Source organism: Macadamia integrifolia, chromosome 3 (assembly GCF_013358625.1).
Source record: "Macadamia integrifolia cultivar HAES 741 chromosome 3, SCU_Mint_v3, whole genome shotgun sequence".
Lineage (NCBI taxonomy): Eukaryota > Viridiplantae > Streptophyta > Magnoliopsida > Proteales > Proteaceae > Macadamia > Macadamia integrifolia.
In genome coordinates, this window is record NC_056559.1 from 26,407,313 (window position 1) to 26,421,332 (window position 14,020).

The 14,020-nt window shown below is 38.2% G+C and overlaps 1 long non-coding RNA gene across 1 annotated transcript; it reads right to left on the reverse strand.

The window, feature by feature from the left end:
• Positions 1–11,690: 11,690 nt before the first annotated feature.
• Positions 11,691–13,807, reverse strand: LOC122072994. Its single transcript, XR_006138619.1, has 3 exons — positions 12,849–13,807; positions 12,594–12,760; positions 11,691–11,944 (listed from the first exon to the last, which is right to left on the reverse strand). It is a non-coding gene; the product is annotated as an uncharacterized LOC122072994 (long non-coding RNA).
• Between the last annotated feature and the right edge of the window lie 213 nt (positions 13,808–14,020).

Sequence of the window (14,020 nt, forward strand, 5' to 3'; positions counted from 1 at the left end):
AAAAAAAAAAAAAAAAAAAAAAAAAAAAAAAAAAAAAAAAAAGAAGAAGAAGAAAATGCCATAGGATTTTTGGGCCATGAAAAAATGGGAGGAGTTCAGAACTTAGTCAGAAGTTACCTTAGTTCACTGATTAGAGAAACATACTCAGCCGAAGGAAGGGTTTAATCAATCGTCTGTTGCAGATAGTGTTAGGATAGGGTTCGACCTCCCTCTCCAGAAGGTGGGAGAGGAGAACAAGGAAGAAGAAGAGATGGAGGCAGTGACGCATAGGGTTTCGTAACCCTAATCGACTACAACCGGACCCCATCGGAGGGGGAAGAAAGTAGAAGATGTTCAATCTTGCAAACGAACCCCATCGGTTGGGGAAGAAGAAGACTTGCAACTCCTTGCCCCAACCCTCTTTCTCAAAATACCCAACTCATCATGGTGAATCCGCAAAGAAAGAACCACGCCTCTAATTTCATCTCTGCAACTCCCATGAATCATTCGTGCAATTCCTTTTCTCTCGCTGTCCTCTCCCCCATTTTGTTTTTTTTTTCCAGTGGTTAACCAAAACATCATTCGGGGGTGGGAGAGTTTCTTCTCTACAATTTTACTTTTATGTTCTTCACCTTATCCACATGCGGGCCTTAACCTGATAATTATCCCACCAAGAACCCTTCAAACAGATGGGGCCTTAAAGAATGAGGATTTATTTGTGATGGTTTAGGGAAAACCAGTTTTACCTTTCCATCCAATTTTTCTCCATCAAATAAACAAACATATAGGCTGTGTGTTGGTACTCAAGATAAGAAAAGAAAAAAGTAGGTAAAATTACTTGATTACCCAGTATCGGGTTTAGTTACAGAAATACCCATAATAGGTTTCACTCAACGTATCTATCCAAAATCAGTTTGCGTATTACTGAAATAGCCAAAACAGTGGAAGCCGTATGCCAGACTTTGTATCCCTACGCGTTGGACATGAATCATGTTCCAATCGGTGAAAAATATCCCGATTTCTAGTTTAATCATCTCCTACAATCGGCTCTTTAACATCCGATGATCTGATCGCATCATTGAGCACATAAGTTGCTGTTCGGACTATGGATTTTCGAAAGAAGGAAGGCTAGGTTGCTGGTTTTAGCTGTTCGGACTATGGATTTCCGAAAGGAGGAAGATGGGTTGCTAGTTTCAGGAGATTTTGGGGCACTGTTAAATAAAAATGGAGGGAGAAGGACTGGAGGGAGAAGAATCGATTTCCCTAAAAAAGATTGACTCCCCCATCCACTTCTCATTCACAGAGAGAGAGAGAGAGAGAGAGAGAGAGAGAGAGAGAGAGAGAGAGAGAGAGAGAGAGAGAGAGAGAGGAGGGGAGAGAACTGGTGTTGCATGAATGCTCTCCTCCAGTTTACGCTTCTGAACTTTCCTTTCTTGGAACTCTTTGTTGTTCTTGGCGCTTCTTCTGGTGCTGCTCCGGCTCTTGTTCCATTGCCATGGGAGAAAGACAGAGGAGGGGAAAGAACTCAGACCATACACAGTGATTGTGTGTGTCACTGTCATTTAGGGTTCGTGGGTCTATGCGAGTGCTCTGTTGAGATCAACAAACCTTATATCGTTCATCTTCTTCGGGTTGGATGTTCATTTGAGGTGAGCAAAGATTTTTTTTCAGCTTATTTTCCATGTCTTACATTTTTTGTTTTTGTAATCTGCGTGTTCTTTATTTTTTTTTTTTTTTTTCTCACTTCACAGAGAATTGAACGAATTCCATTCCTATGTTGATTCGTGGATCTGCGTGAGTGCTCTGTTGGGATCAACAAACCTTACCATTGGTCATCTTCTTCGCATAACTTGTGGTAAGCAATGATTTTTTGATCTTTCAGTTTTCCATGTCTTACTGATTTTGTTTTTGTAATTTGTGTTCTTTTAATTATTTATTTATTTTTCTCACTACATAGAGAATCGAACGAATCCCATTCCCATGTTGGTTCGTTCGAACCTCTTACTATTCCTCTGAGAATGGGAGTCACATTTCTGATATTGGTTCATGGCATTTTCATTCTTGTTCTCTTTTATTCGATGAATTCACAGAAACTTATATCTTGATCTTTGTACCGTACATGGATCTTTCGTTATTATTATTGTTTTTATTATTATTATGAATGGCACATTCAATTGTTCAAACTAAAAAAAGAGAGTACATAGATATGGTTTATTGTAATGTTGTTGACTAGTAGCCTAGTAGGTGTTTGATGTAATGCCTCAATGGAATCAAGAGAATTACAACATGCTCTATGGTTTCTGGAAATGGTGTAAGATCTTATCTGAAACAATTTGGAATGTTCAACCGATGGTTTAATGGTTGAGGAACAATGATGAGATTAGATTTTCTTGTTAAACTAAAATGGGAGTTTGATAGTAGAAATTTTCAATTTTATAAGAAAATAGTGGCGGGTCAGGAATTTATGGTTTAAAATAGGATGGAAATCAAGCTTGCTGGTTGTAGACACCGAATTTTGTCACCCTCCTCTTGCTATGATGAAATATGGATATTGGACACAACTTCTGACTTTCGACCGACAGAGATGCTGATGGAAACATTCCCCTACCCAAAACCCTAAAAATCCCTGTGCGGGAGAGAGGAAGGCCTAATTTTGACTTTTCATATATGAAGGAATCTGGACAAGATGACCATATAGATGAATAGTGCTCAGAAATACGATTTCGATGATATATGGTACGCCAAAATTGGACCGACGGATCTCTAGCAATCATTCTCAGAAAATCACATTTTTTCGCGTGCATGTTGAGCACACCGGCCTAGCCATCCAGCTCAGCCAAGCCAACCAGCCCAGCCTGGCCGCACACCTGTGCACGGGCTTGTCGCATGCTGTGCGCAGGCCTGCTGCACACTCTATGCGGGCCTGCTACACGCTGTGCATGGCCCCGCCGCACGCTGTGCGTGGTCCTGCTGCACATTGTGCACGGGCCTACTGCATACTGTGCGCGGCCCCACCGCAAGCTGTGCATGTGCCTGCTGCACGTTGTGCGCAGCCCCACCGCACACCATGCACACCTGGCCGGCACACCGTGCACATGGTCCGCACACCCATGCATTCAAGCACTAGTGACATCACCCGCACCCCTGGCAAAACCTTCTCTCTCCTCTTGCTTTTCCAAAAACTATCTTTTCTGACAAAATTTTCTCTCTCCTCTCACTTTTCTAAAAATTACTTTTTTTTGTAAAACTCTCTCTCCTCCCGCTTTTTTGAAAATTCCCATTCTTGAGATAGAAACCCCCCCTTTTTTTGAGGTTCTACGAGTTTACGAAGAAATCTTTGTGAAGATCTGAAGCTTTGTTCGGATCTTCAAAGTGTTCTTCGGGACTTTGGAGTTCTTCAATCCATTTTTAGGTTAGCCTATTTTTTTTTTTTCAGAAATAGCCTTTTCTAGCTGAACCTCTATCTGAGTGTCCCTGGAATCTTTCTAGGAATAGCCATTCCTAGGGGAAGCTCTACCAAAGTGCCACCTCGGCCTAGCCCTCCGTTAGCCTATCCCTAGTAGAAGCTCTGTCGGAGTGCCACCTCATCCTAAGCCCAGAAATAGCCTTTCCTAGCTAAACCTCTGTCCAAATGTCCCTGGAATCTTTCTAGGAATAGCCATTCTCAGTGGAAGCTCTGTCGAAGTGCCACCTCAACCTAACCCTCCCTTAGCCTATCCCCAGCGGAAGCTCTGCCAGAGTGCCACCTCATCCCAAGCCCAGAAATAGCCTTCCCTAGCTGAAGCTCTATCCAAAGCCAAATCTAAAGGCAATGGTCCCTAGCTGGAACTCTGTCCATATACCATCACAATCAACATCTCTTAAGAAAGGAAGTTGGAGGTCAAGACCATCTTCCCCTGAGCCAGGAGAACACGAAAGACAGTCTGAGCCGGTACCAATCAGGGGCCCACCCCTTTTGACCTGAAACATGGGTCAAATTCAGGTATAATCTCTCTCTCCATTCAAGCATAATGTAGACATCTAATAAGCCTTGTTTTAGTGTATATAATAGTTTGAATTCAATTAATGTATATATGTGTGATAACTTAGTAATAATTGTAGAAAATGTTCGTTCTCAAGCATCTAGCAAGAAGACCGGATGAACCAGGCAGATTGGGTGCTTAACACCTTCCCAAATCTGTAACCTGACACTTACCCTAAATCTCTGGACCTGACCAAATTTCAGGCCCTTTTCTAAAGAATCGAGTTCACCCCCGGGTCCTAGGCCCATAACCCTAGGTGGCAACTCCAAACCCCATTTGTAAGATCCCAATCCCCAAATTGGACCATCATTAAAACCCCCGTCTCAAATGATGAATTTTACACCCTTGCAAAATAGGCTTCCACGTATCTCCAAGCGGCGATACTACGGTGCGGGGCCTGCAAGTGAAGCACGTGCGACTCTAGCCACCTCCCCCTTGCCACGAAGATGAAGGGAGAGAGAGGAGAGAAGGCGAGGATCCATCTCCTGCCACTACCCTCACACTGGATTGTGTTTGATTTAATTGAAAGGGATGAAAAGGTTTAAGAGTGTGGAGTCAAATTAGATGGTATTGGATTATATTGGTGGTTTATTATGCAGGTCTCAATGGGAAAGAATACAATTATTCTTACTTAGGACTAAGCAGATATGAGAAGAACTAAAATATATACACTTTCTTTTCAATGATAATATGCATTGATGTTGGATGAAAGGAGTCCTCAAGTGCCATTGTAACTACTATTAAGAGGACAAACAAGTGAACTCAATGTAGGTTGTTGTTGTCCAGTAGACACACAAAGATAATCAGAATCTAAGACTTGCCATCAGAAGCATGTGTAATCAGAAAAATGCTGCATCCGTAAAACATGGAAAGAATTTCAAAGTTAATACAGCTTGTTAGCGAATGAGACTATTTCTTAGAGAAACTGTTAGAATTGAGATCTTTATAGATCCCTTGCCTCGTGCACTATTGCAGTTAAGGCCTTTGAACTATCAAAGTCTAAGGTGTTCTTCACCCTGGTTCTTGTTCTCTGGTTGTGTGACTCTAGCTCATTTTTTATTTCTTTCATATCTGTTTCTACAATCGTGAATAAATTTTCTTTCCCTTTCTTTCATTCCGTTAAGCAAGGAGAAACTGTACAGCTTCATGATTATAAGAATGAAAGGCTACTGAGTTTCATAAGGTGTCTCATTCACTGCTTCCAGGTAATAGTTCTCCAAAATATGACTCCTTCTTTAGTAAAGGGGACCATGCTGAATGTTTTTTTTTCTTTTATTTTTTATGTCGTTACACCTCTATGTGTGTCTCAAGTGGTCTGTTGAAGACCCATCAGTCAGGGTTGTGCCATTACCTAATATGAATTGATTTTACAAATCCATTGTTTATATGGTACGTCAATTTGGGAATTGTTTTATTTTTTTATTTTTTCTTCTTCTTCTTTTTTTCTGATTTTCCATAGCTTAGTCCCAATAGAGGAAGAATATCCGTTGTTCCATAGTGACAACTCTGTCTTACCGAGTCACTTGGGTATCTGTCCCATTGGTTTCTCAAAATGAGATGATTCATTTTCCTTTTACACAAATTTTGGGTGTTTGCGGGGTTGGGGCGTGTTGGAGGTGGAAGCCTATTATTCAGTTTTCTTTTATTTTTCTGTTCTTACATATTTTCTTATAGTGCTTGTGATTTCAATTGTGTAACTAATGTAATGCTACTTTTAGGCCAATGATTGTACTATATTAGAGTCCAAACTGTCAGCTAAAATGGGTCATCTTGTTCAGATGGTTTGGCCCCCGGATAGTATAAATTTTGTATTATAACTGGTCCTGACAGGGCCAAATTCACTGGTTTAGTCGATAATAATTCATAGCAAATGGCAATGTATGCTGTTTATTTTTCCCCGCACGGAAAGAACTTGTAATTTTTTTACTTATTGTTGTTCCTTCATTCTTTCATATGTGCAATTCAATACTTGGGTTTTGCTTTATTGAATCTGTTTATGGAAAAGAGTTAAAATCATCTAACCATGTCATAAAGAGAATTCCATTCTATAGAGTCAGTAGATGTCCTATGTAATCTTACCTGCAATTGAAAACAAGTCCTTTGCACAGCTACTATTTGGTGTCTCTACTATAACAAAACATTATAGGATCCCTCCTCCACCCCCCCCTCACCCACACACCCCCACCCACCCATACACCCTATGTTGAGAGGCCATTCAGGCAAGCAATGTGGAACAAAATAGCTTAAACTACCTAGGAGATTCTAGGATTTTAATTAGATTGTTGGGAAAGTTCATGAATAATCTCTTCATAAGACTAAGGGGCTACTAGGATTCTACGCAACCTGGTAGTTCTAGACTCCGTTTTGCTTCCCTCTTTGTATTTACAATCAAGGATTTGCTTCCTCATTAAGAGATTACTTCATGTACATAGACGGTATGGATAAATTGTAATTGGATCACCACATATATGTTAATATAAGAAAAATTTACTCAACTTATTTCTAGTTTTCTGATTGTCTTGTGGTTATGTTGTTAGTTACTATTTGTTTGAGGAAGGAACTCAGTTGAAAAATCTATTTTCACATTAGTTATTCTATTACCATCTCTGTTAGCTAGTATGATATAAATGAGCTGGGTTCATATCATCTCTATAATTTTAAATTTATTGAATACCTAGAAAAGTAGCATGAACTCTTAATAGTTTTGTTGCAGATGTATGATACATTTAACCAATTCTGAATGTTGTGGTGCTATTGATTCTATATTTGAAGGCCTTACATTGTTGCTGCTCTTTTTTTCCACATTAAACCCCATCTCTTGGCTTCCAACAGAGGTAAGAGTAAATCCCCCTTTTTATTTGGTTCTCTTTGTTGCCTTCAACACCAAACGAGGCTTGCCAACCTCGTTAATGTAGGACTAGAATTGACAAACGAAACCGGACCAAAAACTGCATGAAAGTCAAACCAAAGAACAACCATATAACCTCCACAATAATCCACAGCGGATTGATGTACCAACTAGAAAAATTAGAACACAGACCAAAGGGTAACAATAAAAATCAATCACAATACCCAATACTATCTAGCCCAGATTTTAGTAAATCCATTAAATTGAGATCCAGCAGTATTAATAAGATGCAGCAGTTCCAAAACAACAGCAGGAAAATGGCAAAACAAAATTAAACAGATCAGTTACAAATTCTGTTTAAATTTTGGCAGATCTACTGCAGGACAAAATTCAATTTAACTCTCTAACAGCAGCTTAGAATCAGACCTACTTTGGGTCGATCCATCAGCGAGTATAGGGGAACAATTGACCTCAATTTGGGGCCTAAACAATGGTTGGAACTGGCTCAGCAGAAGAGGCTGAAAGGTTCTATTTCAGAATTTTCTGGGCAGAAAAGTTGCAGTATAAATACCTGTGTTGCAGTAGTGTAAGAACTTGAGAAAAGAGAAGACTTGAAGAGAATACTAGAACCTGAAAAGACTACCTGGACTTCACGCCACACTGATTCATTAGATCATACACCAACCAACACTGTGATCAAACACACAGCAGACTCTCACAGAGAAGCAGCGGCAACAGCATAATTTTTGTTTCATAAAATCGTGGGGCATAAAAGAACCCCTTTCCTTTATTTATAATGATGGGGAATGTTTAAAAAAGTGGTAACTCAAAGTTACTAGAACTGAAATAACAAAACTACTAATACTTATTCACTAAAAAACTGAGATTGTAAACTAATGAAAAACAAAACTAGATATAGACTGGAAGTAGAAACAAATATTGGACTGAAATTAGAAGTTAAAATTAGAAAATAATTAATAAACTGAATCCAAACTAAATTCCCATCAACACCGAAGCCGTGGGCTTGGAAACAGCCTTGGTCTACCCTCTTCCTCCTTCTAGAATATGTTTTCAGTTTTGCATCACTCATCAAGTAGAAATCCCAACAAAATGAAGTCTTAAAGAGAGATTGGTAGCTGAGAATGGAAAGCATTTGGCATTTTCCCAATCAGATCTGGATTAAAACCCATCCTCAGCATAACTTTAAAGCCATCATTGGATACTAATAGTAATTTAATGATAGTAGAACCATAAACCAAAAGTCTGATTAGTGGTTTGGTGATAATGTCTTAGTACGTAAAGTTGTAGAGTTCTCCCTCAATCCACTTCATCACCAACCAAAGCCAGATAAGAAAAGATAACAATCAAAAGGTTTCTGATGAGAGTCTTTAGTGTGAATCTAGCACACATTGTCACGATCGACGATTATGTGTGTTATTTATTTCTGGATATCTGAATCATAGATTGGATAGTAAAGTGGAGGCATATGGGTTCATGTATGGAATCGACGTGGCTGAGGATGTCTGGGATCCCAAATCCCAACTGAGATCTAGAGTTGGTAGAAAATGGCACCTTGTTTGAAGATTGGATTTTGTTTCTTTTCCCTTTTTTTGGGGGGGTGGTGGTGGGGGAGGGTGGGAAGGTGGTGTTGAGGGTGTGGGGAATGATGGGGGATACATATCAGTGTCGCCGACAATGATACCTGTAAGGAAAAACATGAATACCTTTCACAGTATACATATGGGACATAAATTGACAACTGAAAGTCCAAGTGCTAGTTGTTTTATTCGACCGCATTTCAAGTTTTAGTCAAGAAACCATTGTGATATTATTATTGCTTCTATTGGGCTTCTTAATTCCTCTCATAATTTCTGCTCTCTTTGTGTTTGTATCCTAGTAAAAGCCATGTTAAAGGAAAATTCTCAATCTTTTGCCTTGTGAGGATTGTAGGTATATAGGAAAGATTTTGGGTTTAGTATTGGCTATATGCAGTTATGGTGGAGTGTTAGTAAGAGATACTGATGGAACATATATGAAGGAGGCAAGCGAATCTATTGCAATTCGTATGGATGGAACAATGAATTTCACCTAGTTCTTGGAGAAGGTTTGTTCATCATGGAATTTCAGCCCTGATGGTGTTTTATTGAAGTGGTTAGTGCCTGGGAGTAGATGTGCTCCTATTAGCCTTAAGGGAGACTTAGACCTCCAAAATATGTTGGATTTTAATAGTAGTAGTGCCATAGTGGATGTATTTGTGTCAAGGGATGATGGCTCTATCGGAAATGATCACTATGGGGCCAGGTACATTATTTGTTGTAGTTTGTTCAGCTTAAGTTTTTAAAACCTTGAGGAATGTTCAGCTAAGAGCTGCTCTTCATATGGTGGTGATAGGAAGCCACCATTGAGTAACTAAATCAGTAGTTAAAGGCTGAAGAAATTTGTGATCCTTGTAAGATGAAGACGGGCAATTCGTTGTCTAGTACCCTGTTGCAGTTTCAACCACCCATCTAGCGATAGTTCCTCCTTGGGAACCTGAGGTCACCTTACTAGTGCCAGCTTGAAGCACGAAGGCTGTCACCATGGACATGAGAGGACTAGTATGTGTATAGATAGAATTGGGAATTTGAATCAAACCATAACTGGTAACAATAAGTGAATATATTTGAGTAGCTGTAAATTTAAAACATGGATGTTCCAATGGAAAACATGCCATAAAAGTAGAACATTTCTTATATTCATTTATTTTAACCTCACAACGCCCTTCGTGGATTTTATTCAATAAAAGCGAAAGTTGAAATGCATAGAACAATTTGATAGATGGATTTTTTTCTTGCCTGCAAATCCTACTACAATATAGGGTAAGCATCATCGCCCGTCATTGCGTCGTCATCGCTTGCGGATGATTCTGAAGCCATATCATAATTGTTCTTCATCTTATGAACACTTTCCAATTCTAAACATTGGTCGTGTATGATCTTCTTTGATTCAACCCTTTTGTGTTCAAAATAGGCACACCTAGTTCTCGTACGGGTTTTTGAAATTTCATGACTTAGGATTCGAATATTTTCGTGTAGAGTCATCACATCCTTCACCTTGTAAAGTTCCTTTCGAAGGGGTAGCTCTACTCGTAGATCTCTTGCTTCACGGCGCGCATTCTCACGTTCATTAAGTAGCTCTTGCATTTTATCCTTGAGCCAAAGCTCCTCTTTCCCTTTATCTTGATTCACACTGGAAGCGGAATGACTAGCTTTGGAGCTACTGGACACCATTATAGAGTTACTTCAACATTTTCAAGGTGGCTAAGAGGATGTTGAAGCGGATGGGTATGTTTGAAGTCTCCATACCTACTTCAAATTGTAATAGTAGGTGGTACTTTTAATATGATGTGAATCTTGAGTACATAAATGATTCCAAAGGGTAAGTAATGGTAGTCCATCCTCAAATTCACTATATTATGTAATAGTGTTCTTCAACATGATGGGCATCTTGAAAAAGTATTATACTTGCTTCCAAATCGTAATGATTGCTGAAATGTTGGGCAGGTTCTTTGACATGATAGAATCTTGGACATAGTTGCATGCTTTGCTTTGTCAAGATGAGTATAGGTATAACATTATGGAAATGTTGAAAATTTTGCATGATTGCTTCAACAGTATTCATGTGAAGCACCAGTTACTAACATGTATACACAGGCTGGCTCTATGGTAAAGTTGAGGAAATATATTTAGTCACATTCAATCAAACCCAAGTGGAGCCTTCCGAACCATACTATTGGTTTCTGTAACGTCAGAGTTTGAAGGAATGATAGGAAATCGAATCGGTTGCAGTTCGAAACATTAATCAGAACTAAAAACATATATATATATATATATATATGTGTGTGTGTGTGTGTGTGTGTGTGTGTGTGTGTGTGTGTGTGTGTGTGTGAGGGAGAGAGAGATAACAAAATGTCCACATAAAACTAAATGTATTTCAATCATATGTGATATCCATTGAAGCAATTAGAAATTTAAATTTCCAACAATGATAGACAATAAAAACAATTTTTTTTTTACATAATCAATGGCTAAATGTTATTCTTAGGTGCACACACACACACACACACACATAGAGAGAGAGAGAGAGAGAGGCTTGCCCTCTTACAAATTTCATTTAAAAAAGTACTATGGTTTTCCTATTTAAAATGATTATTAAATATTAATTTTTAATTGAAATAATGATATACATTTACAACAGTTTTTTAGACAATCAGTAGTTAAATGCTATTCTAGGGGAGAGAGAGAGAGAGAGAGAGAGAGAGAGAGAGAGAGAGAGAGAGAGAGCTTGGAAGAATATCTCCCTTTTTCTTCTCTCTAAGTGATTTATTTACTATTTATATGGGAGACTTCACTCAAACTCAATTTTATTTCGACTAAACCTTGTCATTTTAATCAAGTTTCTACTTGTCCAAGTGTTGCGTTGACCTGGTTTAACTAATCAATTTATTTTTTTATTTTTTTTGTGAAGTCTAACTAATCAATTAATATCATGGAAATATTGCCAAAAATCAACCACTTCCCCTCTATATAATTCATTTAAAAATATATTATGTTTTTTCTGTTTAAGAAACCAAGATATTCCCATGACATTACCATTGAAGTTAAAATGAAAATATAGATAAGGGACTTGGTGGATTCGAACCACCATCCTCTTGAGGTATGGAATCATTTCCTACACCGCAGGTGCTCTACCAATTGAGTTAAAGACCCATACTTAAATTATAAAATCCGTGATAAAGAAAGAAGAACCCAAGTATGAGACTCACAAGAAAATGATCATACAAATAACAGTTCATCATTTAAACAATATTCCTAGTCGTGTCCACTTCTTCCAGAGTTACGAAGCATACAAGCCCAAATCCCTTACTAATTCCATCCGACTTTATCCAAAAGCTTTTCTTTCTCATCTTTGACTTTTTCCAACTATCCCCAACAATATGTAACGCCCGATCTTTTTCTTCAGACGGCATTGCACCATTATTGGCAAATCTAAATGTTTCTTTATCCTTATCCATGGCCACAGGTGGCCTAGTATGATCATCAGGCCACACATCCATCTGCATCAGTTGGGGCAATGAGTGAATCTTCAAATGAGAGCAAGGAAAATTTAAATAAAGGAAGGAAGAATAAAAGGTAATCAACATGCAATTACCAGAAATCAGATGGAGTGAATTGGGAATTGAGGGAGTCAGAACAACATGTCTACTGTCTATATGGATTTTGGAACTACAATCCATTCCATGCTGCTTCTTTGGTTATGTAACATTTTTTGTATGGGTAGTCAGTTGCTTATTTTGGAAAATGCTGACTTTGTAATTCTTGTGCATCGGTTTCAACCAATTCTTTTTCACATAGAAACTTCACACTTCAAAACTAAAACACATAAATTTGCAACATAATAGAGAAATTTTTGTTGGATCTTGGATGCAGATGAACATCAAAGGTGCAAACATAGCTATCCCTGGGATGAATAAGATTGTTTTCAATTTTTCACAAACAATATCGCAAAGCAGAATAAACAGAAACAGAGTACATATTTAAGAACAGTTCAACACATGTATCATGCATATATGTTAAGATACTTCCTGTTCCACAGACATGAAGTTTGACAAGAAGTGTATAGAGAGGGAAATAATTCATCGCAGGTCGTAGTAAATAAATAATACAAAGACCACGTGAAAGCACTAAAAAAAGCACAAATTGGACCTCAACTTAGTCATGTTTCCTCCCAGGACTGCCCGATCACACGGTGATGATGTATTGGATCGGTCACTTTGATGATATATCTACTCGAGATAGCTTCCTTGCTGAGATGCTTGGGAAGCACTTTATCAAATTTGGACGCAGCTTCTTCCAAGGTTTTCAATCGTTCCCTGTGTAATGAGATATTTGGTAATCGAACTACATTTTAAGAGAGTATTAAAATTTAATTACAATGGGAATGGAGAAGGGGACAAGTACCTTGCCATATTGGAACTCTCACTGATATTAGTCCTCAACCTTTTGAGCTCCTCAAGTGAGGAGGCTATGTTTCTAAAAACCCAAAAAGCCAGAGAATTTGATATTAGAATTTTGATGCCTCTTAAAAGGAACTGAAATTTGACATGCAATTGTGGAAAATGAAAGAAATAAAACACATGACCATAAATTACCACCTGATCTGCAGGCATGGAATCACCACCAAGGGTTCCTAGAATTACTAACATTCAAAAAACTAAAGAGAATCCAATGGCTGAATGTGAGGTTCAGATCCAATAACAGCTTTAGAAACTCAGATCCTATTTTCTAGAAGATTGAATAGATCTCCAAATCAGCTCTTATCAACTAGGACTTCTGGTCAAAGGTGACAAATAACTACAGGAATTAGGTCTCAAAAGATCAAAGTGATCCAACGGTTAGATACTAAAGTATACAATGTCCCTTACCCCAAAACAGGGCATCAATCATTTTCTCTTCAGGGAATAGGAACCACAGATTTAAGAAAATGATTGCAAGTAGGCCTCTTTAATCAATAACAACCTTCAGAATAGAATAACATATAACAACCCAGAACCTTACGGACTCTTAAATCGATAAGAAAACTTACCGACAGCCTTTTCCCAGTAGGATACTTGATGAGCAAACAAGAATGGAGACAAAAAGATCAAATATTCAGATCTGGAAATTGAGAAACTGAGAAGAAATATGCACGTAATTAAATAAAGACAAAGAAAAAAGACATTTCAAAGTGGCATTATAATAATCCGATGGTCAATATTGACAAAGTTGTAGCACTGGAATTTGCACATGAGAAACACTGGCGTTACATTGCATTGATGCAAAACACCCTATGACATTCAAATATTTAATAGTGTTTACTGCCTCGTTGTTGCAAGTGTACACCATATTCTGAAAATGTTTCTAAAACGAAAATTGATGTTACCAAGGAAATTTAGTGATTTGCTTATTTGATATATTTGGGCAACTAAAGCCCTTGTTAAGTTTGGACTTTTTTCTTTCATTTTTCCTTGGTTCCAGTGGGTTGAAATCTGTGATCAGAGAGTATAATTTATTCTCCATTAGAACTACTGAATACAGAAGGTTACTATTTTTTTTATTCTTGGTAAGAATACAAAAGGAACCTTGAAGAATGA